General features: G+C 45.4%; 1 protein-coding gene across 2 annotated transcripts in view; it reads right to left on the bottom strand.

Moving 5' to 3' along the window:
- LOC137645667 (phospholipid phosphatase-related protein type 1-like) overlaps positions 1-27603 on the bottom strand; it is an 86231-nt gene that overhangs the window by 30085 nt on the left and 28543 nt on the right. The window contains exon 1 of one of the 2 annotated variants that reach the window (XM_068378503.1): positions 5388-5542. The exons of the other annotated variant lie outside the window; for it this stretch is intronic. The gene's annotated coding sequence lies outside the window, so the exon portion shown is untranslated. Of the gene's footprint in view, positions 1-5387; positions 5543-27603 lie in introns of those variants that run through there. 2 annotated transcript variants of the gene reach the window in all.

Genomic DNA, 27603 nt, shown 5'->3' with positions numbered 1-27603 from the left:
ACACAACGTCGATAAGGATCAGCTTCATGTTTTCTGGCGATCCAACTCGAAGGCCTGGGTCACTAGGCAATTTTTTGTGCAATGGGTAAACCAAGTTTTCGGTCCTTCTGTGAAGAAGTATCTTCATGAGCAGAAATTGCCTTTAAAGTGCCTGCTATGCCTTGACAATGCACCCGCTCACCCCCCCCCCGGACTTGAAGATGATATCTTCGATGAATTCAAGTTCATAAAGGTGCTGTATCTTCCACCAAATACCACCTCTATCCTCCAGCCCATGGACCAGCAAGTCATCTCTAATTTTAAGAAGCTGTACACCAAGCACTTATTCAAGCAGTGCTTTAATGTCACGCAAAGCACCAACTTAACTTTGCGTGAATTTTGGAGGGGCCACTTCAATATCGTGCACTGCTTAAAGATCATTGATCAGGCTTGGGTGGGATTAACTCGACGGACCCTCAATTCTGCATGGAAGAAGCTGTGGCCTGATGCAGTTTCTCCCCGAGATTTCGAGGGTTTTGACCCCGAACCTGATCCTGTGGTCGGTGCAGCGGAAGCCGTAGAGGAAATAGTCTCCCTTGGCAAGTCCATGGGTCTGGAGGTCAACGCAGATGACGTTACGGAACTCGTCGCCGAACATCACGACGAACTGACGACGGATGAGCTCAAGGAACTCCATGCTATGTCGGAGCACATGAGTGATGACGAGGAAGAGAGCGAGGAGGTAGAACATGTGTTAGGTTCAGCGCAAATAAAAGAGGTGTTAGGAAAATATCAAGACGTGGTCGACTTCATCGACAAATACCATCCAAAGAAATTGCAGGTTTGTCGTGTAGTTTCTCAATTCGATGATGTTTGCCTAACGCACTTTCGAAACATTCTGAAAAGCCGTACGAAGCAATTATCTATCGATGCTTTCTTTAAAAAAACTACGAAGCGAACTCGCGATGAAGAGGATGTAAGTGAACCGAAGAAAACGGCAAAGAGTGAAGAGGAAGAAAGTGAAACACAGAAAACGGAAAAGAGTGAAGCAAAAGAAATTCAGTCAATTTTAAATGTAAGTGATAGTGATTAAAATTACGTAATCATCAAAAAGAAAAAAAGAAAATGTAAAAAAAAATATAAAATATAAAAATAAAAAAAAAAATAAGCTAAGTTATGTTAAAGTTCACTTGGTGTAAGTTAGAATAAGTTACGGTAGTGTTACGTTTATCGTAGTTAACCTCTCTACCTCCTCGCCATCCGTCCGTCTCCTCTCTCCTCTCTGCATAGCGAAGACGAACAACACCTGCGCTGGAGTTTCTAAGGTAAAGTGACGCTAAAAACCCGTTTCTTATTTATCATTTTTTGCTAATTCTTCTTATTTACATGTCTATTCTTCTTATTTACATGTCTATTATCTAATTTAGTGTTCATTATTCTCATGGGAAAGTTATGTGTAGTAGTTTATTAAGAAGTTATCATAGGTTTTTGGGCTCAACCACGGATTAATCCTATTTCAATGTATTCTTATGGGAAAATTCGTTTCTACATCCGAACAATTTCTACATCCGAAGTTGGTTCTGGAACGGATTAAATTCGTATGTAGAGGTTCCACTGTATTTCTATTACCATAACCACGATAAGATACTTAACACAGAACTAAACAACAGTATTTCAAAAATTCTTTTCATGTAATTATAACCTTTTAATGTGATTATAAGTTAAATACGAAGACAATTTCCAAACCATGATTCAAAATAATGAAAATTCTTTATATTTTACCTTAAATATGCCTAGTTATTGTAGTTTTCTGTAAGCAATTTGGTAAAAAAAATTACATTAATCTCACCAAATGTAAAAATGTATTACAATCAGGAGTTTCAAAGCTTAAACATCCCCGTTACTTCAGCTGAAATAATGTTATCATCAATACATTTCAAGAGATTTTATCACAGTTTTCCAATGAAATATCTGATAAAATAAATGTCAGGACGCGTTTCACAAGTACATCACTATGCAGATAACTGTTTCAAGTAACGCAAAGAAGAAAATATATAAATGTCATCTTTATCACCTTCACACCCGACACGGCAAAACCACCTCCCCATCCTATTGTAAGACACAAATAAACACAGGCAAAATTAATTTTGTAGTTTTGTAGAGAAATACCCATTGGAGAACAGTTTATTCTTTCACAGTTTATGGTGTAATTTATAAACAAATATAACTATAGTCTAATTCCCCACTCTGAGATTTCATCGATAGTTATTAACATGGAATGACCAGCACTTTTAATATATGACTATAAAACTAGTTTACGGCTGTTAACATATAAATATGTCTAAATGCTCATGCGAGTGCATACATTAGTCTAGACTAAAATGATTTTAGTAGAAAATGCTTTTACAGCAAAATGCTTTAAACAACTTTAAAATGTTATATCCAAGTGCTTTTGACATATCTTCCGTAATTAACGCACACACAATTATAGGTGAACATGAAGGGAGAATCACCGAACTGAGAAAAAAATTCATGTGATCACCTGCTACCACTGTAAAAGGAATGGATATTTTGAAAAAGAGCGCTAGTTCATAATGATGATAAAGTGTTCAGGAAATAACATCAAGGGATGTATCTTACAACAGAAAAAATGTATAATATTTGTACCAAGTTGAACAAACCACATGATCACAAAGTGAATTAAAACAATTGCAAAGCTTGCGATTTGCAATTTAAGAAATTATTAGAAAATACGGACCATGGATACTGAGGATGTCATAAATAGTGGCTATGTATATATTCAATCTGTTAGTAATAAAAAAATTAGAATAAGAAAATTTATGAATGAAAAATATTTTGTTCAAGAAGAAACTGAAGATGTATGTTATCAAAGAGCTTTGATAATGTGGATTAGCAAACTCCAGTTATGCAGTGTGACATAAAAATACCTAAGAATGTACAATAAGCTGAACATGTAGGTCCTGTAAAGAGTAGGGATAGGACCCAGAAAGCATCCCTTAGAGTAAACTGGCTATAAACATGATACAAATTTAAACTAACTGTATTTTTTCACCTCTTGATAAAAGTGCAGTCTCTATTACTATTTCAACCTATCTATTGTCTCCTACCTTCTTATAGATGTCTACAGATTTCTTTTCTGACATCAGGGATCATTATCTTTGATAAGAAATTCCACGGAATTATGATTCACTTCCGTTAGGAAATTACCTCACTACTATTCCGTGGGAAATACGCTAATGCTTCCAATAAAGTTTACTGGCAGACTTATTTGTCAACCATTTTCACCTAATGTATCAAACTCAAAAAGCAATTACATTGGAACTCAACTTCTTCGCATCTTACTAACGATGAACTAATTGATAATCAAAGCATGGAGTCGTCGTACAAAGATTCAAAGCTTTTCCGTTTAATGAGACACTATTTTTGACTTGCTCATTCTTATAATTAGACTATTGGTACAGAGTTGTAAAAAACAACATCAGATATGCACACATAAACCCCCCCAATACATTCAATCCTTCCCACCCACTCCTTACTACAACTCACTGGTTCAGCAATTTATGGGAGTGTATGGTTTCTGAATGTTCCTCTCGGGGTACCCACTCACCAAAGTATGACCACTCCCCTGATCAGTGTGCCAGGAAAGATTGATATATAAATTACATATTATATAATTAATATATATACAGTATTTTATATATATATATATATATATATATATATAAATATATATATATATATATAAATATATATATATAAATATATATATATATATATATATATATATATATATATTATATATATATATATATATATATATATATATATGTATATGTGTATATATATATATATATAATATATATATATATATATATATATATATATATATATATATATATATATATATATATATGTATATATATATATATATATACATATATATATATATATATATATATATATATATATATATTATATATATATATATATTATATATATAATATAAATATATATATATGCAGTATATAATATTCTTGGTTATATAGGAGATTAAACAAGCCCAATTTATTTTTTAATGTCCACTGTATTCTGCTAGATCAGAAAGCCATTTATTCTGATACCATGATTTGAGAACCAGGTCTCCAAGAGCTTCGAGATAAACATTTGGTCAATGGCTACGGAATAAAAAACTACAGTATTAGGAGTACTTTGTTACTAAATTCATTTAAGGTGATTAGTTATGACTAAAATGCATCAGAACTTCTTAAATATTGTACTTTTGTGACAATATCAAGAACTTAACAACTAAATTACTCCCACTTCTTGCCTTTATATCATTCAGCCTAAGCAAGTACAGTATGTATACCTTTTTGCCAATGATGCTGTAATTTCAAATTTATCTCAATGTTCACTTTTGGATGTTCATTTGCTGCCTTGCTACTTGGGTTGCGAACATACAGTTCATCTGCTAGAATCTTTTACATATATATTTTTCCTTACAGATTGGAAAGGAATAAAAATTCTTTTCTGAAATGTATATGGTATATTTTTAGATCAAGAATGTAAAAGTCTATAGATTTGTTTAAAACTTTTGTGCTTTGTTATCCTATCTTAACTCCACTGTTAGTTACATCAGCAATGGCAAACCATTATTTTTTGGTAAATAAAACCGCTTATCCTTTTCTTTCAATTACGTTTCTTCAACTATGTAAACCGATATCTTATCTCAACCGAATTCATAATTCTGCAATGAGAATTAATGGTTAACAGTCTCCAGTTTCACAAAGTGATGCGTAACAACCTAAGAAGCAACAAATGTCAAGGGAGACACGACAAGTAAGGTTCTGGAACCCATTGATTCTCTCTGCAACAACACATCATTGTACAAAACACTTTTGTTCCACATCCCAGAAGAAATAAATCAAATTAAATTTGCCAGACCAGAATCTGAAAGTGATTAATTCAGAACTGACGATACAGACACTTCACGGCTAATGTTGATTTACTCACTTTTATGGGTTTTGAATTTCATGAATAAAATGTTCCTCTCTTTATTAGTAGTTTGTGCTATTTAACCAAGTTGTGACCAAAATCAATGGCTCGTTAAAAGACTAGTTCCAAAATGAAATTAAAGGCACAATCTTGGTAGTACCTACAATCCTACATTCTCAAGCATATATCAGTTATTTGAAATAATTCCCTAATAATACCATGTCAGTGGTCATGTGATGAAGGGAACAGAAAGTTATATTACGACATAATATACTGTACACACTTAGGATAAGGGTTACACGCCTCTCTATTCATGCTGTTTAAATTACACCACCTATAGGCTTCTAAACTTACTAGCAATCACAAAAAAAGAAAAACAAATGAATTGAACTTACACGACAATTTTAGTATTCTCAGGCAGTGATATTAGTAGGTAAAATAATAAAAATAATGCACAGCGTCCAAGACCAGAGTTGAAACTATTTCATACAAGAACACTTGAGGTGAAAAGGGAGTGGAAGATAAGATAAGCCATATCGCAGTTATCATTCTTGATCTGCGATGAGATAATGATTCGGTTGTTTTAGGTCAGTTCCAAATCCCGCAATGTAAATTTTCATTTTGATCATATGCCCATCAGACTGTTCATCTCGAAGTCCCTCACCTATTCTCTCTTTCTAATCTATGAGCAACCTATCAAATTGTTATGAAGTCAACAGGTATACATTTAAAATTTCACACAATCCTTAATCTGATGATATATTTACAGTTATGAGCATCTTTATTCTCATACTAGTTAACTTGTCACCAGTGAAGGCGATTATTTATAATATTGGAAATGCTATTTCCTTTGCACATAATCTTGTTTGCCTCAGAGTTGTGTAAACAAAATATTTTCTCTGGTCTCAAGTTACAAGATTCACAAAATTCATATTTAGCAATGAATTAATTAATAATGATAAACTACATTCTTCCAAAAAAATCTGTTCTGGGTTATTATTTTGCTTAGAAGCCTCTCAAAAGAAACATTCACCTGTGACAAAAAATTCTCAATATACATGTAGTTACGAAATAAACGCTTCGAAGGAGTTAAGGCCGAACAAGAACATCTTGGTCTGTAGAGCTGATAAGACCGCCGCCTTTGGACCATCAACACCGAACAATACCACAAAAAATAAATGGAATTCTCGCGAATTCAACAAAATTCAACATCTCATCTGTAATCCTACAGAAAGCATTAAAAGATTGGCCAACATATTGAGGCTGTCAATGCAGCCACAAACGTTGCCCATATACCGCTCATTACAGGGGATTACATTCTTGGCTACATGTACACGAACTTCAAGACAAGGAACCCACCGAGACCTATTATAAGCCAGCGCCCTACCCGACGTACCAGCTCCATAAATCCAGATAATTATACAGTAATGTATCCTCCTCTGCTGAATTCCTCGAAACAATTGGAGGCTCCTTGAGCGATGATGTCATCACTTCCTATATCATCGCTTCCTTGGACTAATGGACGGCATGTAGCAGAAGCCAGCTACACTGGCCCTCAGTGTTCCAGAAGATGCCTTCTGTATGCTCTTGGAAATATGCACAAAAAAGGCCACCTTCAAGACACACTGAGGATATACATGTATTCAAAAGGATGGCGTCGCCATGGGGTCAAAACTAGGAGTCTTTTACACGAACTTCGACACGGGAGTAGTAGAAGAGTGGTTTCTCACGCATACGCCAACCTGACATACGCAAGATACATTGACGACACCTTCATTAAGGTTACTTCCTCCGAGGAAATAGAGGAACTCCATTGCACCTTTGAAAAGCACACCTCCCTGCATTATACACTGGAACAGGGCCACAATGGACGATTCCCCTTCCTGGATGTCCTGGTTGAAACCACCAAAATTGGGTTCCATATGTAAGTCTACATTAAACTAACAAACCTTGGACTTTGCCTCAATGGTGCCAATGAATGCCCTACTACATAAAAGGTTTCCACTAAGACCTTCATCGAGAGGGCTCTCTCTCATTGCTCCATGAGGGCTACCAATGAGGAATTGGTTTGTATATCACAGGTCCTTACAAACAACCAGTATCCCGACAAACAGGATAATAAAGAGATCAAAAAAGCCCTCAACACCTGGCATGTAGCAGAACAGTGACATATTCAGAAGTGGACAGTACCTCACCCCTTGCAATCGAAGGGCACGGCGCGATAATAACACAAATGGCCACACAAATGTCGATGGGACATGAATTGCAGCTACCTCCCTTCACACCAGACGTATCGACGGTATGGTTCCAGCGTGCCAAGTCCCACTTCAGGCTGGCAAACATTACCAAATAAAAAAACAGATATGGTGATGGAAATGTTGACACCAGATGCTTTTAAATAGATTTCCCCCTGGCTAAAACAGAGGCCGGGACCCATGAGATACAGCGACCTAAAAAAGAAACCGACGGAGATCTACGACCTCCTGGTACCCCTGAACCTGTCCTGAACTGATGGACCTCCTCCAGCTGAACGAGCTCGACAGTGATGGGCGGCCCAGAGAGATAAGCCTGTCAAGGGAGATCTTCCTCTGTCGCCTTCCCTAAAAGCATCCGCGCCCAGTTGGAGGGCGCCGAGGACCTGGACACGCCGTCATTGGTTGAGAAGGCCAAGAAATTTCCCCTGGCTAGCAGGAGCAATGGGACCAACGGAAAGACCACTACCACAAGGGTCCTGACTTTCCCAGATGGTGCTATTTTCACCGAGTATGGGGGAAAAGAGGCACAGAAGTGCGTCCAGCCATGAGCCCATCCAAAAAAACTAGGTGGGCGACCGCGTCTACAAGTAACCGTGGAGCAGATGAGGCCCGATCACACGGGCTTCTACATCCTGGACATCAACTTGGGGAAAAGGTTCCTGGTGGATACCAGCGCTACAATGTTGACTTTCCCGCCCTTGAAGGATGACTGCGTCCTCCCATCAGACAACGGAGCCACTCTCGTCGCCGCAAACGGCAGCCCCATCACCTGTTACGGGAAGAGGATACTGAAGATATCCATCATGGGTCAGGATTACGACTGACCCTTCCTGATCGCAAACGTCAAGGTACCCCTCCTGGGCGCCGATTTCCTCGCTCACCACGGACCACGGACTGCTGGTAGATATGCATCACAAACAACTAGTCGACCAGGATTCATACCGGTCCCACCACCTCTCCAGTGGGCCCAGCCTTCCCTAGGTGTGTTCAGTCATGCCCCACGAATACAACTGCCTGCTGCAGGAATTCCCGGTGGTCTTCAAACCCGAGCTTCGCCAACTGGAAGGGGTTCCCTCCAAGCAAGGGATATTTCACAACATCTCAACAACGGGCCCCCCAACCCATTGCAGGTTTAGACGCCTCACACAGCAGAAGCTACAAGACGCCAAGCATGCCATCCAGGAGATGGAGCGCATAGGAATTTGCAAGGTGTCCAGCCCGTGGGCCTCTCCACTGCACATGGTTAAGAAACCCGACGCGAGTTGGAGGCCCTGTGGTGATTATAGACACTTAAATCTTGTCACGACGCCTGACCACTACCCTTTGCCCAACATGCAGGATCTCACCGGGGTCACTATTTTCTGTAAAATGGATCTCCTGAAGTTTTATTTTCAGGTCCCTGTGCATCCCAACAACATCCCGAAGACGGCCATCATCACCCCATTCGGATCCTTCGTTTTCTCCTACTCAACGTTTGGCCTGAGAAACGCCAGGGCGACCTTTCAGAGCCTCATGGACAGCATCCTGGGGGACCTTCCTTCCTGCGCTGTCTACGTCGACGACATCCTTGTGTTCTCCAAGACACGGAAGGACCACCTGGGGCATGTGAGAACGGTTCTGAAGCGACTGCAGGAGAATGGCCTCATGATATGCTTCAACAAGTGCAAATTCAGGGCAGAGAAGGTGAAGTTCCTGGGATACGAACTCTCAAAAAGGGGTGTGCACCCCATGACATCGGAGGTGGAGGCTGTAAACAAGTTCCCGGCACCGACCTCCGTGAAGTCCCTGCAAGAGTGCATCGTCATGGCTAACTACTACCGGAACGTTTCAGGACAGCCTCGCTGGACACCTCCCCTTACGTCTTTGTCAAACAAGACGGTCACCGCCCCCCAACTCTCACGTAGCCATCTACCCCTCCCCCCTCACACACCGGTGAACTGATTCACTTCGCTTAGAGGTAGGATTTCACGGGGGACAGGGCTGGCGGGCAAGTATGTGTAAATAGCTAAGGTTTGTATGGTTAGGAAAAATACAAATTATCTCCGAATTTGTCATTTGTTCCGTAACCGAAATACAAACCACGGGGTGACTCAACCCTTAGGTAGGGTGGTAAGTCCAAGCCTTGCTGGCTTTGGCTTTGCCCGGGGACTCAGGATCCGAGTGTGTAGCACTCGAGATAAGGAGTCCCTGCACCTCGCAAGTTCCTTGCTCCGCAAGGAACTTGCGGCCTACATAAGCTAGTTTGTGAAGGAAAGAAGTGTGACTCATCCTAGGAAGTTGACCTGAAGTCCTTTAGATGGAAATCTAGGCTAGGACGTTCCCAATACCACCTCGTCAGGGTATGGGGGACGCGACAGTATTATATTAATACTCGGAACACAAGGAAGCATGGTTTCCCTGCAGTAGTTTGAGGTCAGCAGTGCAGAGAACCCAGGATGCTGCTTTCCCCAAGAGAGGGAAGGATGAAGAAAAGAGTAAGGGCCAGACATACTTTTTCATTCATGCAGACTAAAACCAGGTAACAATGCCCTCAACCTTCTGCTACTTGTCCATTAAGGAGCCTGAGGTTAGACCAGATGTTGTGCAGCCACCACAGGGCCGATAGAGAACGTATCGAGCATCCTGTGGGTCACGTCCGGCAGGTAGTGAGCTGTGAAGGTCGTTTGAAGCTTCCAGACCCCAGCTTGTAGAACCTGCGTCACAGAGAAATTTCTCTTGAATGCCAGGGAAGTAGCGATGCCTCTGACATCGTGTGCTCTCGGGCAACGTGACGGAGGAGGGTCAGGATTCAGGGAATGGTGGTTAACCCTGCAAATCCAAGCTGAGATGGTGTTCTTAGTGACCCTCCTCTTCGTCCTCCGTGTGTTCACAAACAGGGCTTGCACTCGAGGACGAACTGCAGCTGTTCTCTTCAGATAGAACCTCAGACTCCTTACTGGGCACAGTAGGAGATGGTCTGGGTCCTCTGTTACAGAACAGAGACTTGAAATCCTGAAGGCGTCAAACTGTGGGTACGGAACTCCAGGATTCTGAGTCTTAGCAACAAACATAAGGACGAACCCGAACGTTACCTCCCCCCATCCCCTTGAATGGGCGATGTCGTACGAGAATGAATGAATGAATGATTTAAAGTTTTCAGGCATCCTGACATCTAAGGTCATTGACGCCGGTAACATTTAATTTATGTATACAAAAATAAAAAATGAAATAAAATAAAAAATTAAAGAGTATTCAATTAAAATCATAAAAATTGAATGTCATAAAAGTTAAATATTTTTCAGAAGACCTGCTTCTGAAAGAAATCTAAAAATGCCACTTGCATGGTAGGACACATCATTTCCAAGAATCTTGGCAAGGATGAACCTGCCACCCTCACCTCGAGCCTCAAACAAATATCTATTCCGCAAGTTGTTATAATTGGGGCATTCGGTCAACAAATGCCTTACTGTTAGAGGTACTAAACAGTTGTCACAATACGGGTGGTGTTGGCCCTTCAGCAGAAACTCATGTGTCAACCGAGTGTGACCAATACGGAGACGACAAAGAGACGTCTCCCATTTTCGGGGCATCATATTATACCTCCAAGGAGATATGTCATTTGTTACTTCCCTCATTTTATTGCCATCTTGACTATCCCATTGCTGTTGCCATTTATTGCAAACCAATTTCTTGATGTCAGGTAAGAAATCATTACAGGGAATGGGATACCTTCTTGGCAGCAACTCAGATGCAGCCTCCTTAGCCAGTGAATCTGCCTTCTCATTCCCGGACACACCTACATGTGCTGGAACCCAACAAAATTGAACTGTTATACCTCTCCGTCCAATAAGGAAGAGCCATTCTAAAATCTTTAAAACTAGAGGGTTATTAGAATTAAAAACTTCCATAGCTTGAAGGACACTCCTTGCATCACTAAAAATTGTAAAACTACCCTCCTTCTCCAACGCTATTTTCTCAATAGCGGTTAATATGCCATACAGTTCGGCAGTAAATATGGAAGCGGTCAGAGGAAGTGCACCTCTACAATTAAAACCATTACTATGTACTCCAAATCCAACGCCAGCATCAGATTTGGAGCCATCAGTATAGATAAAAGTTGATCCTCTATGTTCTTTAACATGTTCATTAAAAAGAGACCTGGCTTCTAGGTCTGACATATTCTTCTTATCTCCAATAAACTATTTACAAAAAGATATCTCTGGTAACTTCCATGGAGGCGTTGATGATACTTTGAATGGAAGTACCTTATTTCTAATTATATCCAGACTATTTAATAATCGTTTCACCCGAAAGCCATAAGGTTGAGGAGATTTTGGGTGCAACTCAAAGCATGATGCATGTCTTACAAGGCTTGCAGTCTGAAAGGCTAGAGAGTTAGGGAGTCTTTGCAATCTAAACCAATACCGAAGTATAAAGGTCTAGAGGTAACTCTCCAGCATCAACAAGGAGACTTGGGATAGGCGAGGTTTTAAAAGCTCCAGTAGACAATCTAATACCTGCATGATGTATCGAGTCTAATATTTTTAACCGGCTTGGGGTGGCTGAAGAATATACCTCACAACCATAACTAATTTTGGAAAAAATCAAGGCCTTGTATAATTTTAAAATAGTATTGCGGTCTGCCCCCCATGATGTATGGGACAATACTTTTAAGATATTCAGAGCTTTAACACATTTAGCTTTTAGCGCTTTTAGGTGAGAAACCCATGTAAGTCTACAGTCAAATATCAAACCTAAAAATTTGGTTTCCGATACACATGGTATCCGTTGACCTTTAATGTATATATCCGGGTCTGGATGTACTCCCCGGATACGACAAAAATGGACAATGGTAGTTTTACTTGTCGAGAACTTAAATCCATTCATGTCAGCCCACTGGATAATTTTATCAATAGAGAGTTGGATTTTTCTCTCAACCATTGCCATTATAGTGCCAGCAAATGATATTGAGAGATCATCCACAAATAATGTTGAGAGAACATCCTGGGGAATGGCTGAGGATATCCCATTAATTGCTAGTGCAAAAAAGGTTACACTCAGCACACTACCCTGAGGAACTCCTTCTTCCTGGCACTTACTCTCTGATAGTTTCCCCCACTCTCACTTGAAAAACTCTACGTGAAAGAAATGCCTGAATAAATAGTGGCAGCTCTCCTCTCAATCCCAATTCATGAATGGTTTTAAGAATACCATATCTCCATGTGGTATCATATGCCTTTTCAAGGTCAAAAAATACTGTAACATGGTGCTGTTTGGAAGCAAAGGCTTCACAAATAGAAGACTCAAGTCGTATCAACACATCAGTCGTTGAGTGCATTTTTCGGAATCCACATTGAATCGGTGATAAAATACCTTTCTTTTCAAGGTACCATATCAGCCTTGCATTGACCATCTTCTCCATGATTTTACATAAACAAGATGTCAATGCAATAGGACGATAGTTTGCTGCTAAAAATTTGTCTTTACCGGGTTTTAAAAAGGCTAAAATAATGGCTAGTTCCCAAACACTTGGGTAACTATGATCATGCCATATTCTATTAATAATGCTTAAAATAAATAGCTTTGTATTAAAATGTACATGTTTAATCATTGCATATGGAATTCCATCGGGTCCAGGGGCTGTATCGTTGCAATGAGCAAGTGCGGAATCAAATTCTCTTTCAGTGAAAGGAGAATTATACGACTCTTCCCTTCTTGTTGCAAAATTTAAAATTTTCTTTTCTTCAGTGCTCCTATACTGGTGACCAGGGGCTCCTTCACACTTGCTGGATACATTTGAAAAATGATTAGCCAGGGCATTGCTAACTTCATTTGCTTCAGTTACATACTGGCCATTCACCTTCAACACTGGTGGTGGGTTGGGGGTGAATTTGCCAGCTATCTTTTTTACTTTCCTCCACACAGAAGATGGTGGTGTTCTACTGTTAATGGAGGAAACAAAAGACATCCATGACTGGCGCCTTGCTTCTTTCATGGCACGACGGAACTGTGCTCTACATTTCTTGAACATAGTTAAATTCTCATCAGTTCTGCGTCTACGCAATCGTGTTAGAGATCTTCTTGTGGCTCTGTGGAGTGCAGTTAGTTCTGAAGACCACCACGGGACTGGTCATCGTTTGAATAACCCTGTTGTTTTGGGAATTGAATTGACTCCTGCTATATGAAGAGTTCCATTCAGTAGGTCTATGGCATCATCAACACTTTCAAACTGTTCTGCTCTCCCTTCGATTTCACTTAGCTCGGAAAATTTAACCCAGTCTGCCTTGTCTAGATTCCAACGTGGAGATCTTTGCAAAGGCGGACCCTTGTTGGTGTTTATAATGATTGGTGCATGATCACTAGTATGCCAATCATCTAATGTCCTCCAATCAAAATCAAGAAGGCAGTTAGAGCTTGCAATTGAAAGGTCAATGCATGACAAAGTACCTGTCTGAACATGAAAGTGTGTGGGCTCTCCTGTATTAAGGAGTCCCACATCCTCATTCTCCACAATTGATGAGATAATATTGCCCCTTGTGTTGGCCAAAACATCACCCCATAAAGGATGTCTACCATTCATATCTCCCAGTAAGAGAAAAGGTTGAGGGAGTTGTTGAATGACCTCTGCTAAATCATCATATAAAATATGACATTCGAAGATAATTTGTATTTTTCTTAACCATACAAACCTTAGCTATTTACAAAGGGTTACCTTTTAGCGCAGCTGAAATGGCGAGCCATTAGAATTTAACGAGGGTGCATTACCCCCGCGCTAGTTAGCGGAGGGGGGGGGGGTAGGGGAGTGGTAGCTAGCTACCCCTCCTCCCCCTCACACACAGGTGAATACTCACTTTCACTTAGAGGTAGGACTTGTCTTGGGGGACAGGGCTGGCGGGCAAATATGTGTAAATAGCTAAGGTTTGTATGGTTAGGAAAAATACAAATTATCTTCGAATTTGTCATTTGTTCCGTAACCGAAATACAAACCACGCTATTTACAAAGGGTGACTTACCCCTTAGGAAGGGTGGAAAGTCCCCAGCCATACTGGCTTTGGCTTTACCCGGGGACTCAGAATCCGAGTGAGTCGCACTCGAGAAAAGGAGTCCCTGCACCTCCCAAGTTCCTTGCTCCGCAAGGAACCATGTGGCCTACGTAAGCTTGTGTGTGAAGGAAGAAGTGTGACCCGTCCTAGGCAGTTGACTTGGAGTTCCAGAAGGAACTCTGGGTTAGGACGTTCCCAATACCACCTCGTCAGGGTATGGGGGACGCGACAGTATTGACTCAATACTCGGAACACAAGGAAGCATGGTTTACCTGCAGAGGTTCGAGGTCAGCTATGCAGAGACCAGGATGCTGCTTCCCCGTAGAGGGGATGATGAAGAAAGAAGTAAGGGCCAAACATACTTCTTTCGTTCATGCAGACTAAAACCTGATAACAATGCCCTCAACCTTCTGCTACCTGTCCAAAAAGGAGCCTGAGGTTAGACCAGAGCGATAGAAAACGTATTGAGACTCCTGTGGGTCACGCCCTGCAGGAAGCGGGCTGCGAAGGTCATTAGATGCTTCCAGACTCCAGCTTGTAGCACCTGCGTCACAGAGTAGTATTACTCGAAGGCGAGGGACGTTGCGATGTATCCAACATCGTGCTGTAGGGCGACGTGACGGGGGAGGGTCTGGAGACAGGTCGAGATGAATGTCCTTGAGTCCGGGCTGAAGAGGTATACTGGTGACTCTCCCCCATGTCCTCCTTGTGCTCCCAAATCGGCTGCAACTGAGGACAAACTGCAGCTGTTCCCAGCGCTAACCTCTCGATTCCTTTACTGGCAAGAAAGAGAAGGTCTTGGGACATCAGATACAGAATGGAGACTCGAAATCTTGAATGAATCGGACCGAAGGGCCGGGACCCCCAGATTCTGAGTCTAGCCAACAACTCAGGAGCGAGCCTGAATGTTGCCTTCCCCTCTTCCTTAGAAAGGGGGGAGTCGTAAGAGACCAAGAAGATTGCTTACACACTGGCCGTGGCCAGAGTGAGCAGGAGACTCAAGGCGGAATACAATCCGAGGCCTGGCGTAAAGGGTCTTGAGAAGATCTCTTAAAGGACTAAAAGTCCGAGCCATGCTCCAAGTTGGAGGTCTTCCTCCGACTAGGGCAGGGATGATCGTAGCTTCGCATGAGCGAGGATAGATCCAGCGGGCAGGAAAAGTTATTCCTTTAAGCCTGAAGGTCAGGGAAAGGCTGAGCGACAGGCTTCATTGCCGAGAGCGGACAGGAGTTTCCTCTCGCAGAAAGGCAATAAGACCGTTATTGCTGGAGAAGAGGCCTCAAGGGAAGAGGTATATCTACCACGGCCCCAACCACCTTAGACTCTTCACTTTGCCTGGGAGACCCCTGTGGATGACTATCGCAGATGACGCGACCTCCGTACCGCGACTGTAGCGGGTTGTCTCTTCTTGAGGAGGAAGCGTAGTGTTTCCAGGCATGAAGCCGAAGCGACGCCCCGGTTCGGGAGTGATGTCGCAGTGTGGTTGCTTGAGTAGTCTGCGCCGTAGGAGAAGCTCTCCCGGGAGTTCCGTCAGGGGAAGCAGAGGGTGCAGAAACCGTTCTGCGCATAGACCCAGTGGAGCTCTCCCATTGAAAGGTTGACAGACAACCTGGTCTTGTTGAGACTCATTGTCCACAGACAAAAAGGAGGGAAGACGCAGGCGTCGAAGTTGTCCCACCATCACCGGAATGCATCTTGCCAGAGTCTCGGGGTCTGAGACTGGGGGGAAGAATAGCGGAAGCTTGAGGTTCCAAGCTGTCGCGATCAGGTCCCCCAGACCAGTACTTGCTGGTTACCCAAGGTCAAAGACCCCCAGGTACACTCTCTCTACGAGGCTCTGCTCGGATAGTCGGAGAGAACATTCCCCTGCCTGGAATGAGAGAGCCGATGGTGGTATTGAGAGAATCTCAATCATCCCGGTATCTCTACTGCAAGATGTGAAGGTGTGAAAATGCGTCCCCTGCTGGTTAGAATACGCCAGAATCATGAAGTCGACGCGCACGGGGCGACTCGGCAGGAGCTGTAGGATCTGTAGAGGGGCCAGACTAAGGCCCCTAAGCCTGCCTGAATGATGGAGAGGTATCCTTCAGGTCTTGACCATAGGCCTGGACCGGAACATGCCCCCCCCCTTTCCTTTGACGAGTCCGAGAACCGCATCAAGAATGTGGGGAAAGGACGAGAATATCCACTACCATCAAGAGGCTCCATAGGTCAACACCCATTGCAGGTCTAATAGTTCCGCTGGTCCCATAGGGCCAGGGAGTCCGGTTAAACATTGCCTGAAGCCACCGGAACTTGGATCGCCCCACATGGAACTTATCCTGAGGCGACCGTTCGGACTATAGACGGGTCAATGAGGAAAGGAGAACTAGGAAACGTTCCAAGGTAGGGCTGAAAGCTCTGCTTGACTGAGAACAGGTACTGCGACTCTCCTCAGTCTTGCCACAGTCAACCGAAAGGAAGGCTCGGAGGATGTGGTAACAGAATCTGGCGTCCCCAGGTGGTCACCCATCCAAGTACCGACGTTGCTTAACCTTGCTGGACAGACGAGAAGTTGGGTTTCCAACGTGGTAAGGCCGTTGACTCAATATCATGGCCAGATACTCCAGATGTTGAGGCAGAGGAAGAGAAGGCTCCAAGCAAAATACCATGAGCCCACACTCATGGTAAGCATCCGGAAGCTTGTCCCGGCGCTGAAGAAGGTCGAACCCGAGCCTACCGGAGTTGACCAGCCCTCCAAACAGCAGAGGAGGCGGAAGCCTGCACCTGAGCGGCCAAGAGGAAGGCAGGGAGAGTTCTCTGGGGAAACAAACCTGCTATGCCACGGCGGGATAGCCACACTGCATCATAAGCAGGAATACTTGCAGTCTAGGCTGAATTCGACGAGCACCCTGGAAGATGGATGGAATGGAAACTGAAAGTACCCGTCCTTCCGATCCAGGGTTTAAGGAGTCCTGTCGCCTCGTTACCAGTCTGATCGATTCTGCTGGTCTACGCTGGCCGAAGTTTGTTCGACAAACTTGATCAGGGCCGAGAGGTCGACTACGGACATCCCCTCTCAGATCATTCCTTACAAGAAAGGATCGACGGAGGGGGCCGGGGGTGAAGCCGTCGATGATCCTAAGGAAGACCTTCGCCTAAGGTATGGATCATTCTGCCCAACCGGGCAACTCTGCTGACGCTATGGCATAGAGGTTCAGAGACACTGAATTCGCTGACAGAGACGGCAGGCGCGATATCCTTGGCTAATCACAGAGATTGTGCGGGAATGGGCATCGGGAAGTTGTCATTCGGATGAGTAACCTTAAGCAACCTCCCAGCGAAAAACCTGCAATCCTAGAGTTCGTGAACTCCTTTTAGGACTATGCCCCCCTGGGGGAGTCTCCCGTGCCATCTGTTCCTGACAGGAGGAAACTGCAATTGGACACCTTGTCCCAGTTGTCGTAGCCGATAACTTAGGCCGACGTGGTTGAAAGAAAAGGGCGCTGGAGCCCTGCAGAGTCTGGAAGAAAGCGCCTTGGAGGAGTGAAACCGGAAGTCGATTTCCTCCGCACAGCAGCTGTCTAAGTCTCTGTCCTTGGACACAAACAAACTCTTCTCAAGAATGGAAGGGTGTTTGAGGTCGTCGACCTCCACAGATGAGACACCCGAAGGAAGCCCTCAGTCAGCGCGTCCAGATGGTACAACATCGAGCTTGTCCGCAAGTTAGATACTTAACGACAAAAAGCCAAGGTGCCTGAGCTCGAGAGGAGGAAAGTACCCCTGATCTTCCTGTAGCTTCCTTGAACCAAACCTCGGGCCGTAACCGAGGAGGGAAAGAACCTGGTAAGCTCCCAGAGGAAGGGGTAAGCAGTCACCCCTTGTCCGATGGAGAAATCTCGAACGGAAAGCCCCCCGCCAAAAATCCTTCCAGGGAATGATGGGGAAGGGCTAACCCAGGTTCAGGAAAGAGGAGTGTTGCTCAGATCTCCCTTAAGTTTCTCCTATTCTTGCAAGTGCCATGCTCTGCGTTTACGGGGTGAGGCCGTGTTCTGGAAATACGCTCCAGAAGAACTCGCCAGGCTGGCCATGCTGCGAAAACCCCATTGGGAATCGTGGTCGCAATCGCCCTGGAGCTCGCGCGACGGAAATTCAAAGATTTTCGCATGGGCGAACGTGGAAGCGCCCATGCGCGGTAACGCAAACGAATGTGAGCGAAGGAGCGCAGAAAGAGGGCGAGAGCTGGTGGTCGGCGAGCGATAACCCATAGACGAGCAATGGATACTGCAAGAAATAAGCCGACGTTTGTGCAAAGAAACACTGTAGGTTCGCGCGACGGAACACCATCCGTCCGCGCGATGGAAAAACCGTTGGTTCGCGCATGGGCGAACATTGGAGAGCGTGGGCGCGGACGCGCATGAGCGTAGACGTGCAGGCACGTGGGCGTGTGGGCACGCAGGCGAATGGTCGCGCGGGCGCACAGGCAAGCGGTCGCGCGGGCGAGCGGTCGTGAGAGTGGGCAGGTGGATGAGAGCGAGTACGAGGCGGCGAACGCAAGCGTTAGCGCGATGGCAAGGAAACGCGCTGCCGCGTGGGCGAGGAAAACCGCTGGCGATATGGATCAACAAGCGATCGGTGGTGAGCTGGTGAGCGCTAACGCGCAGGTTGGCGATGGCGCGTTGTGTTATGCCAACGCGATGGTCGAGCCGCATGCGCAGGTGAGCGATCGTGCGTTGGCGAGCAGTATGCGAAGGTGAGCGATCGCGAGCAGCATGTGCAGGAGGGCGATCGCGCGATGGTGATCAGCATGCGCCGGGTTGCGCGATGGTGATCAGTATGCCAGGGTCGCGCGATGGCGATCAGCATGCGCAGGTGGGCGGTCCCGCGATGGCGAGCAGCATCCGCAGGTGGGCGGGCAGCATCCGCAGGTGGGCGATCGCGCGATGGCGAACAGCATCCGCAGTTGAGGGTCGCGCGATGGCGATCAGCATCCGCAGTTGAGGGTCGCGCGATGGCGATCAGCATCCGCAGTTGAGGGTCGCGCGATGCCGATCAGCATCCGCAGTTGAGGGTCGCGCGATGGCGATCAGCATCCGCAGTTGAGGGTCGCGCGATGGCGATCAGCATCCGCAGTTGAGGGTCGCGCGAAGGCGATCAGCATCCGCAGTTGAGGGTCGCGCGATGGCGATCAGCATCCGCAGTTGAGGGTCGCGCGATGGCGATCAGCATCCGCAGTTGAGGGTCGCGCGATGGCGATCAGCATCCGCAGTTGAGGGTCGCGCGATGGCGATCAGCATCCGCAGTTGAGGGTCGCGCGATGCCGATCAGCATCCGCAGTTGAGGGTCGCGCGATGCCGATCAGCATCCGCAGTTGAGGGTCGCGCGATGCCGATCAGCATCCGCAGTTGAGGGTCGCGCGATGCCGATCAGCATCCGCAGTTGAGGGTCGCGCGATGGCGATCAGCATCCGCAGTTGAGGGTCGCGCGATGGCGATCAGCATCCGCAGTTGAGGGTCGCGCGATGGCGATCAGCATCCGCAGTTGAGGGTCGCGCGATGGCGATCAGCATCCGCAGTTGAGGGTCGCGCGATGGCGATCAGCATGCGCAGGTGAGCTAGTAGCTGGCGAACCATGTTCCTTCAGAAGTGTCGGAGAACGTTGGCGTGCCAGCTGTAACACACGCGGGCGATCCGGAGATCGCCGAGAGACAAGTGATCGCTGGCGAGCTGATGATCGCTGGCGAGCTGATGATCGCTGACGAGCAGAAGGCTACGCGTGGAAGCCTGTGCATAGAAGAAGAAGAGTCCTTGACCCCGACCTGAACCGAAGTTCTAGATCGCGAGGGCGAACGTGGGCGCACAGGGCGCGTAACAGGAACCAACAGGAACTGCAGGGGTGATCATCTTGAAAGCGCTGACGAACAGGAGAGCGCTGATGAGCAGAAGAGCGCCTGTGCGCTAACACTGAGCAGGAGCAGAAGAGCGCCTGTGCGCTAACACTGAGCAGGAGCAGGAGAGAACACAGCAGAAGGGCGCACAGGGAAACCCTGACACGCAAGGGAAGAACCCCCGTGGGGGCAACCCTTTGCCCCGAAGGGATCGTTGTCCGCCGGGAGACTGATGTCCGTCGGAAGACCGCTGTCCGTCGGGAAGACCGTTGTCCGTCGGGAAGACCGTTGCCCGTCGGAAGACGAGATCAGACTGCTGTCCATCTGCACCAAGGCGGAAGATCGAGAAAAAGGAGTGTTAGGCTGCAAACGGAGATCCAAAAAGGCGCCTCAAGCACCCTTATAGGGAGATGAGATGCCCTTACGACGAGGCGGACGGTGGGCCTTACGGCGAGTGAGGCCAACAGCAACAGCAACAGAAGAAACCTCCGAAGAGGAGTCTCTATGAGTGTACTCTCTCGCGAACGAAAGAGAAACACTTCGTGGAAGAGACTGGTCAGCCAGTGACCTAAAAGGAGCAATCCTCCGAAGAGGAGCTCCTGCAGTTGCCCAGCCCCTTGAGCAAAACTGCAGGTGTGACCGCTCAGCACCAAGAGCATAGTCACACGAAAAAAAGGCAAGAGAAGAACCCCCCAAAAGGGGAAAAACTCAAGCCTGGACAGGAAAAACTTCCCTCGGAAGGAAAGTTACCCGCCCAAGGAGGCAAGCCTCCTGAGAGTTCTAAAATGAACTGGAGAGCTGTCCGTCGTCACGGGAGTACTTCCAGTAGAAGGAGACACGCCCCTGACGAAAATACAAGGGGGGAGGCAGCAACAGCCGAATCCCCAGGACTCAACCAGACAGCTCACACCGTTGCCATATTACAGAAACGAACTAGATCGGTAACTGTAAAAAAATAAAACAAATAATATTAGTACACATTCATTCCCCCGGGAAGGCTCCGAAGAGGAATCCCGAGGGAAAGGAACAAGAATTACACAACAGGCACGTGCCCTCACAACCACTTACACTCACGGAAGGAGAGCTGTAACCAAAACAGAATTATAACAATTATAATTATGTAACTATGTAATTATGTAATTTAAAAATGAATGAATACTAGAGAAAGAACGAAAACCCCGAAAGGAATCGTTCTACAAGCTGAAAAACAAAAAACAACTACAATTAGATTCATAAATAATTGAGACAAACGTACGGCGTAGCAACCCCCCCCCCACGGAAAGGAAGCTACAAGGGCGTAGTAACACGTAGTAAAAGGGTGAACGACCTCAAGAGAGAGAGAGAGAGAAAGACATAAGTCAAATTCGATCGCCACCCATAAAATTACGCCGTGGTGGCCTAACTGCCGAGGACTCCACGTAGATATCGTACACTACACACACAAATCTGAAAAGGAAACTTACTTATTTCTATACTCAATTATATATACAAACATGAAAACATGTTTACATATATATAGAGTAAATGAAAAGTAAGCGATTAAGTAAAGACAAAACAAACAATGGGTGCCAAGAGAGGACCAAGACAGAGACGTCTGTCACAGTCCGAGCCAAAAGTGAAAGTGAGTATTCACCTGTGTGTGAGGGGGAGGAGGGGTAGCTAGCTACCACTCCCCTACCCGCCCGCTAACTAGCGCGGGGGTAATACACCCTCGTTAAATTCTAATGGCTCGCCATATCAGCTGCGCTAAAAGGTAGCCCTTTGTAAATAGCGTGGTTTGTATTTCGGTTACGGAACAAATTATCATTTGGAGGTAAGTACAGAGAGCATATTGTATATTTTCTCCCTATATCAATTTGTACAACAACTGCCTGCAGGGTTGTACGTATAGACATGGGTATTTGGGGAACATCTCGACGAATGTACATGAGACTTCCGCCATGGCTCCCTGCTCGATGATTATATGGTGTTCTATAGCTAACATACTCTCGAGGACTAGGAGTGTTAGAATCAAGCATACTTTCCTGTAGACATACAATTATGGGGGAATGCTCATGAATTAGGAGCTTAAGTTCTTCATATTTCGCCCTCAAACCCTGACAGTTCCATTGCAAAATGGAGGAGAAAACTATGGATTATTTCTGGAAGACATCTTGGATGAGGTCTTCCCATTAGCAGTTTTTAATTTAACATTATTACCAGTAGGTTTCTTCAGAGGTGGTCTTGTTATGTTGGGTTTTACATGTGTTTTTCTTTGTATTCTTTTTATCTATTTGTTGAGGTGGACCTCAACTTGAATTTCTGATTTATTCAGTCCATCTTCTGGTTCATTAGAAACATCAACAGACAAAACATCAAATTTATTTGATGTCATAACCTTAACGTTTCTAATGGAGGGTGGAGAGAGAGATGGAGGTCTCTCTCTTTGGCGATTAATAGATGGTGGGATTCGAGGTTTTTGCACCTTTCCCACAACAGGTGCATCAGGTAAGTTAGTCTTAAGTGGAACCTCCATCAGATCAGGCAAGGACATGGCCTGAGAGAGGTTTGTATTACTTTTTGTAATGGCGGCTGAAGGCTGTACAGCAATGGGCAATGACCTAGTGTTAATACACCGTGGTAAAGCCTCAGGAGGTGATATGGTTACCTCGTTATTTGACATTTTGTCAGATAGTATACTTTTTTTGAGCTATTGGCAGTGCTAGGTTGGTTTGATTTTAATGCCTTAGCATATGTATTTGATTTATTTAATAGTCTTTTGGCATGGGTCACACTTATGTGTTCTAAGTTTGATTTGTTGAGGGCAGCTTCCTCCAACTTATATAGCTCGCAGATCTTGTCTGTGGATTTGTGATTCGAGCTGCAATTTAAACACCTGGCTCCAAGTGCACACTCTCCAAGGTAAGATTTGGAGCAAATACCACACATCTTCTCATTTTTGCAAACTTTGGACGGGTGCCCAAATTTAAAACAATTAAAGCATTGCAATGGCTTCTGCTTGAAGGGTCTTACTTTAATCCTTTCGTTCTCGATAATAATATGAAAAGGTACATCAGCATCCTGGAACGTAAGGATTATCATTGATGTACCTGGGACTTTATGAACTTTCCATACATTTAATGGACACATGGCCAGTATCTCCTCCTCTGTAAAATCATATAGATCTCTGTTAAAAACTACGCCCCTTCCGTAGCTAAAATTTAGGTGGGGTTTGACATCTAACTTAATGTCATCATTACTTATTTTCATATTGGACAATATTACCGACTGTGTACTGGATTTGGCATGGATAAGGAAACTATTTTTTCCGAAACGAGATATATCGCCTGGTGCAATAGTTCCTACTTTTTTCTGAATCAATTTGCATATTTTAAAATAATTCCCTGTAACCCCCTTTGATTCAGCTATAAGCCACATCGGTGGTTTTGGATTTCTCTGGGAGGGCATGACTAAATCTGCGTCTTTTTCCAACCAATCGGCAGGCCTGTACACATCTAAATCTTTTGGTACCTTATCGCAGAGAGCAGCCGCGACATTCAAGTTATTAATTTTAATATTATTCAAATTACTTATTGCACTAAATGCTTCGTCATAACTACTATAAGATATCCATGAATCCCAAGTTTCAGCTTCAAGTTTCATCCTTATTTCTTTTATGCATCCATAGCATTCAAATGCTTTACATAGATCATCATAATTTGTTTCTATTGAAATTTGTGTAACATGGAGGATTCAAAGTTTCCTCGTGTTACCCAAATTACTCGATTTAGAAATATCAGTAGAATGGTCCTTTCCCGTTCCGAGGTCATCAACAGAGCTATCCCTTATCACATTAGCAGAGGTCGTCAACAGTGCCGGGGGAGAGTCAGCGTATCCAGGGGATGGGGGTTCGTTCCTTAAAGAATCCATTATACTAAAGAGAGAGAAAAGAGTTAGTTTGATGTACCTGCTCGAGAATGTTAGGCCATCACACGTCGGAAAGGGAATTTGCACTCTCCACTATCGGCACAATGAGAGTATACTTCCCAGATGGTCCACTCCATACCCTACCCGAAGGGTAGCATCAAAACAGATATAGAGGCACAGGTGTAAGCTGAACCCGCCTGTTAGGACTGAGACCAAGAAATTATGGAATCATCCTCCCCATATCTATAATGACGGGCTTCCGGCCAAAAACCCAGAGTCCTACCCCAAGCATTGGATCCCCCTGGATTCCGAAGACCCAACACTTGAGAATAGTTCCGCCAAAAAGGTCCAAACCATCTTCGGGATGGCTGAAATCATCCAATACTCTCACATATAGCTTTGAATGCAAACACCTCCCAACCGTGATACCTCCTCCCACTCATCAAAGCAGGCAACAATAAAGGATGTATGAACATCCCCGCCGGGGCTACAATGGATGTAAAAACATCCAAGCCATAGGAGAAAAGAAAAAAAAAAATAATAATAAATATATGTACATAATATATACACACATGTAATGAGGGAAATTTTTCTCATAGAGTTTGGAAAGCAAGACTAAAGAAAGTTTGTGAAATTAGGATAAGGTCGAAGTAATATTGAGAAAAAGAAAAAGGTAAAAGAGAGAAATTTAGATTCGAACTGGGGGAGCAATTTCCCCAAGTTCGAGAGCCCTCTTGCCCGTCACCAAGTTTCAGCACGGGAATGAAATGCCGTGCTGAAGCTCAATGACTTCATCAAGGCATTCTCTCATTAAGAGGGATGTCGTACGAGAGACCATGAAGTTCACTGACTCGCTTGGCCGAGGCCAAAGCAAGCAGGAACACCGTCTTCCAAGTCAGGTGACGATCAGAAGCCTGGCGTAATGGTTCAAACGGAGGTCTCTTAAGAGACCTGAGGACACGAACCACGTTCCATGGAGGGAGTCTCACTCCCGACTGAGGGCAGGTAAGCTCGTAGCTTCGTATGAGTAGGGAAAGTTCCAGCAAGGAGGAAATGTTCATTCCTTTCAGCCTGAAGGCCAGGCTTAGGGCTGAGCGATAGCCTTTCACCGCCGAGACCAAAAGGCGCATTTCTTCCCGCAAATACACAAAAATCTCCGCTATTGCTGGAATAGTGGCATCGAAGGGAGAGATACAACTTCCACGACACCAACCAGAGAAGACTCTCCACTTCGCCTGGTAGACCCCTGCAGATGACTTTCGCAGGTGTCGAGACATCCTCTCCGCAACTTGTTGCGAAAAGCCTCTCTCTGTGAAGAGATGCTGGATAGTCTCCAGGCGTGAAGCCAAAGCGATGCTACGGCTTTGTGGAAGATGTTGCAGTGTGGTTGCTTGAGTAGCTCGTGTCGTTGAGGAAGCTCTCTCGGGAGTTCCGTCAGGAGCTGCAGAAGGTCCGGGAACCACTCTGCATGATGCCATAGCAGAGCTATTAGGGTCATCAACAGGTTGCCCGATAGTCTGGTCTTGTTGGGCACCCTTCTCATCAGACAGAACAGTGGGAAGGCGTAGAAGTCCATGCTGTCTCAACGTTGTTGGAAGGCATCTTGCCAGTGCCTTGGGGTCCGGGACTGGGGAACAGTACAGCAGAAGATTGAAGTTCAAGGCTGTCGTGAACAGGTCCACCGTCGGGGAATCCCACAAAGTCAGGACTTTGTTGGCTACTAGAGGATCCAAAGACCACTCGGTACTCACTATCTGCGATGCTCTGCTCAGATTGTCGGCGAGCACATTCCTCTAGCCCGGAATCAAGCAAGCCGATAGTGGAATCGAGTGGGTTTCGGTCCATCTCAGTACCTCTACTGCAAGATGGGATAGCTGTTGTGAAAAGGTACCTCCCTGCTTGTTGATGTAAGCCACCACCGTGATGTTGTCACTCATCACCACCACTCCAGGAGTGATCCGCCAGGATCCGTTGGAACTGTTGAAGTGCCAGATATACGGCCTTCATTTCTAGCAGATTTATGTGGAGGCACTTTTCTGATTCTGACCATAGGCCTGAGATCCTGTGGTTCAGAACGTGGGCCCCCCACCCTTCTTTTGAAGCGTCCGAGAACAGCATCAAATCCGGGCGGAGGACGAGAAGATCCACTCCCTTTCAAAGGTTTTTGTCCGTCACCCACCACTGAAGGTCTGTCCGCTCCGTAGGGCCCATAGGGACCACAATGTCCGGGGAATTGTGGCCTTTATTCCACCGTGACTTGAGCCGCCATTGCAGGGATCTCATCCTGAGGCGGCCGTTTGGAACCAGACGGGCTAGGGAGGAAAGGTGACCTAGAAGACGTAACCACAATTGGGCTGGAAGCTCTTCTCGTCTGAGGAAAGGATCTGCGACCCTCATCAGCCTTGCTATCCTGTCGTCTGATGGAAAGGCTTTGTGGAGATTGGTGTCCAATATCATGCCTAGATATACCAGTCGTTGAGATGGGAGCAGAGAAGACCTCTCGAGATTTACCATGATCCCTAGATCTTGGCAAATTCCCAGAAGTTTGTCTCGGTGTCGAAGAAGGGTCGACTCCGAGTCTGCCAGGATCAGCCAGTCGTCCAGATAACGGAGGAGACGGATGCCAATCCTGTGTGCCCACGAAGATATCAGGGTGAACATTCTGGTGAAAACCTGTGGTGCTGTAGAGAGACCGAACCGAAACACAGCACCTTGAACTGGTAGATCTTGTTGTCTAGGCTGAATTCTCAAGTACTTCCTGGAAGACGGATGGATTGGGATCTGGAAGTACGCGTCCTTCAGATCCAGTGTACACATGAAGTCTTGCGGTCTCACTGCAAGTCTGACCGTGTCTGCTGTCTCCATGCTGAACGAAGTTTGTTTGACAAACTTGTTCAGGGCTGAGAGGTCGATGACGGGTCTCCAGCCTCCAGACGCCTTCTTTACAAGAAAGAGTCGACTGAAGAAGCCTGGGGAGCTGTCGACGACCTCCTGGAGAGCATCCTTCTTGAGCATGGTCTCGACTTCTGCCCGAAGGGCTAGCCCCTTTACCAATCCCATGGCATAGGAGCTCAACGACACTAGATTCGCTGTCAGGGGAGGAAAAGATGTCGTGAACAGGACGCGATATCCCTGACTGATTACGGAGATCGTCCAGGAATCGGCCCGGGGTTGCTGCCACCTGAACGCGCAACTTTGTAGGCATCCCCCCACTGGTGGACATGCAAGGGGATTGCCAATCCTAGCGTTTGCGGCCTCGGCCGCTCCCTCTAGGATTCTTGCCTCCCCTGGAGGACTTTCCGCCCTTCTTGTCTTTGACAGGAAAGGGCTGCTGTTTGGACACCTTCGTCTTTGCTGCCGGAGCCGGTTTCGTCAACTTGGACTGGTGAGGTTGTTGGGGTGCTGGAGGTTTGTAGGGCTTAGATGTAAGAGCCCTTTGGAGGAGAGAATCGTGGTTCGATTTCCTCCACCTCTCAGCTGCCTGTTCCACATCCTTGGGCTCAAACAGACTCTTTCCTAGGATGGAAGTGTGTCTGAGGTTGCAGACATCCACGGCTGGGAC

The sequence above is a fragment of the Palaemon carinicauda genome, chromosome 8 (assembly GCF_036898095.1).
Source record: "Palaemon carinicauda isolate YSFRI2023 chromosome 8, ASM3689809v2, whole genome shotgun sequence".
NCBI lineage: Eukaryota > Metazoa > Arthropoda > Malacostraca > Decapoda > Palaemonidae > Palaemon > Palaemon carinicauda.
Note: the sequence above shows the minus strand (reverse complement) of the source record. Positions and strands in the feature narration are given on the sequence as shown.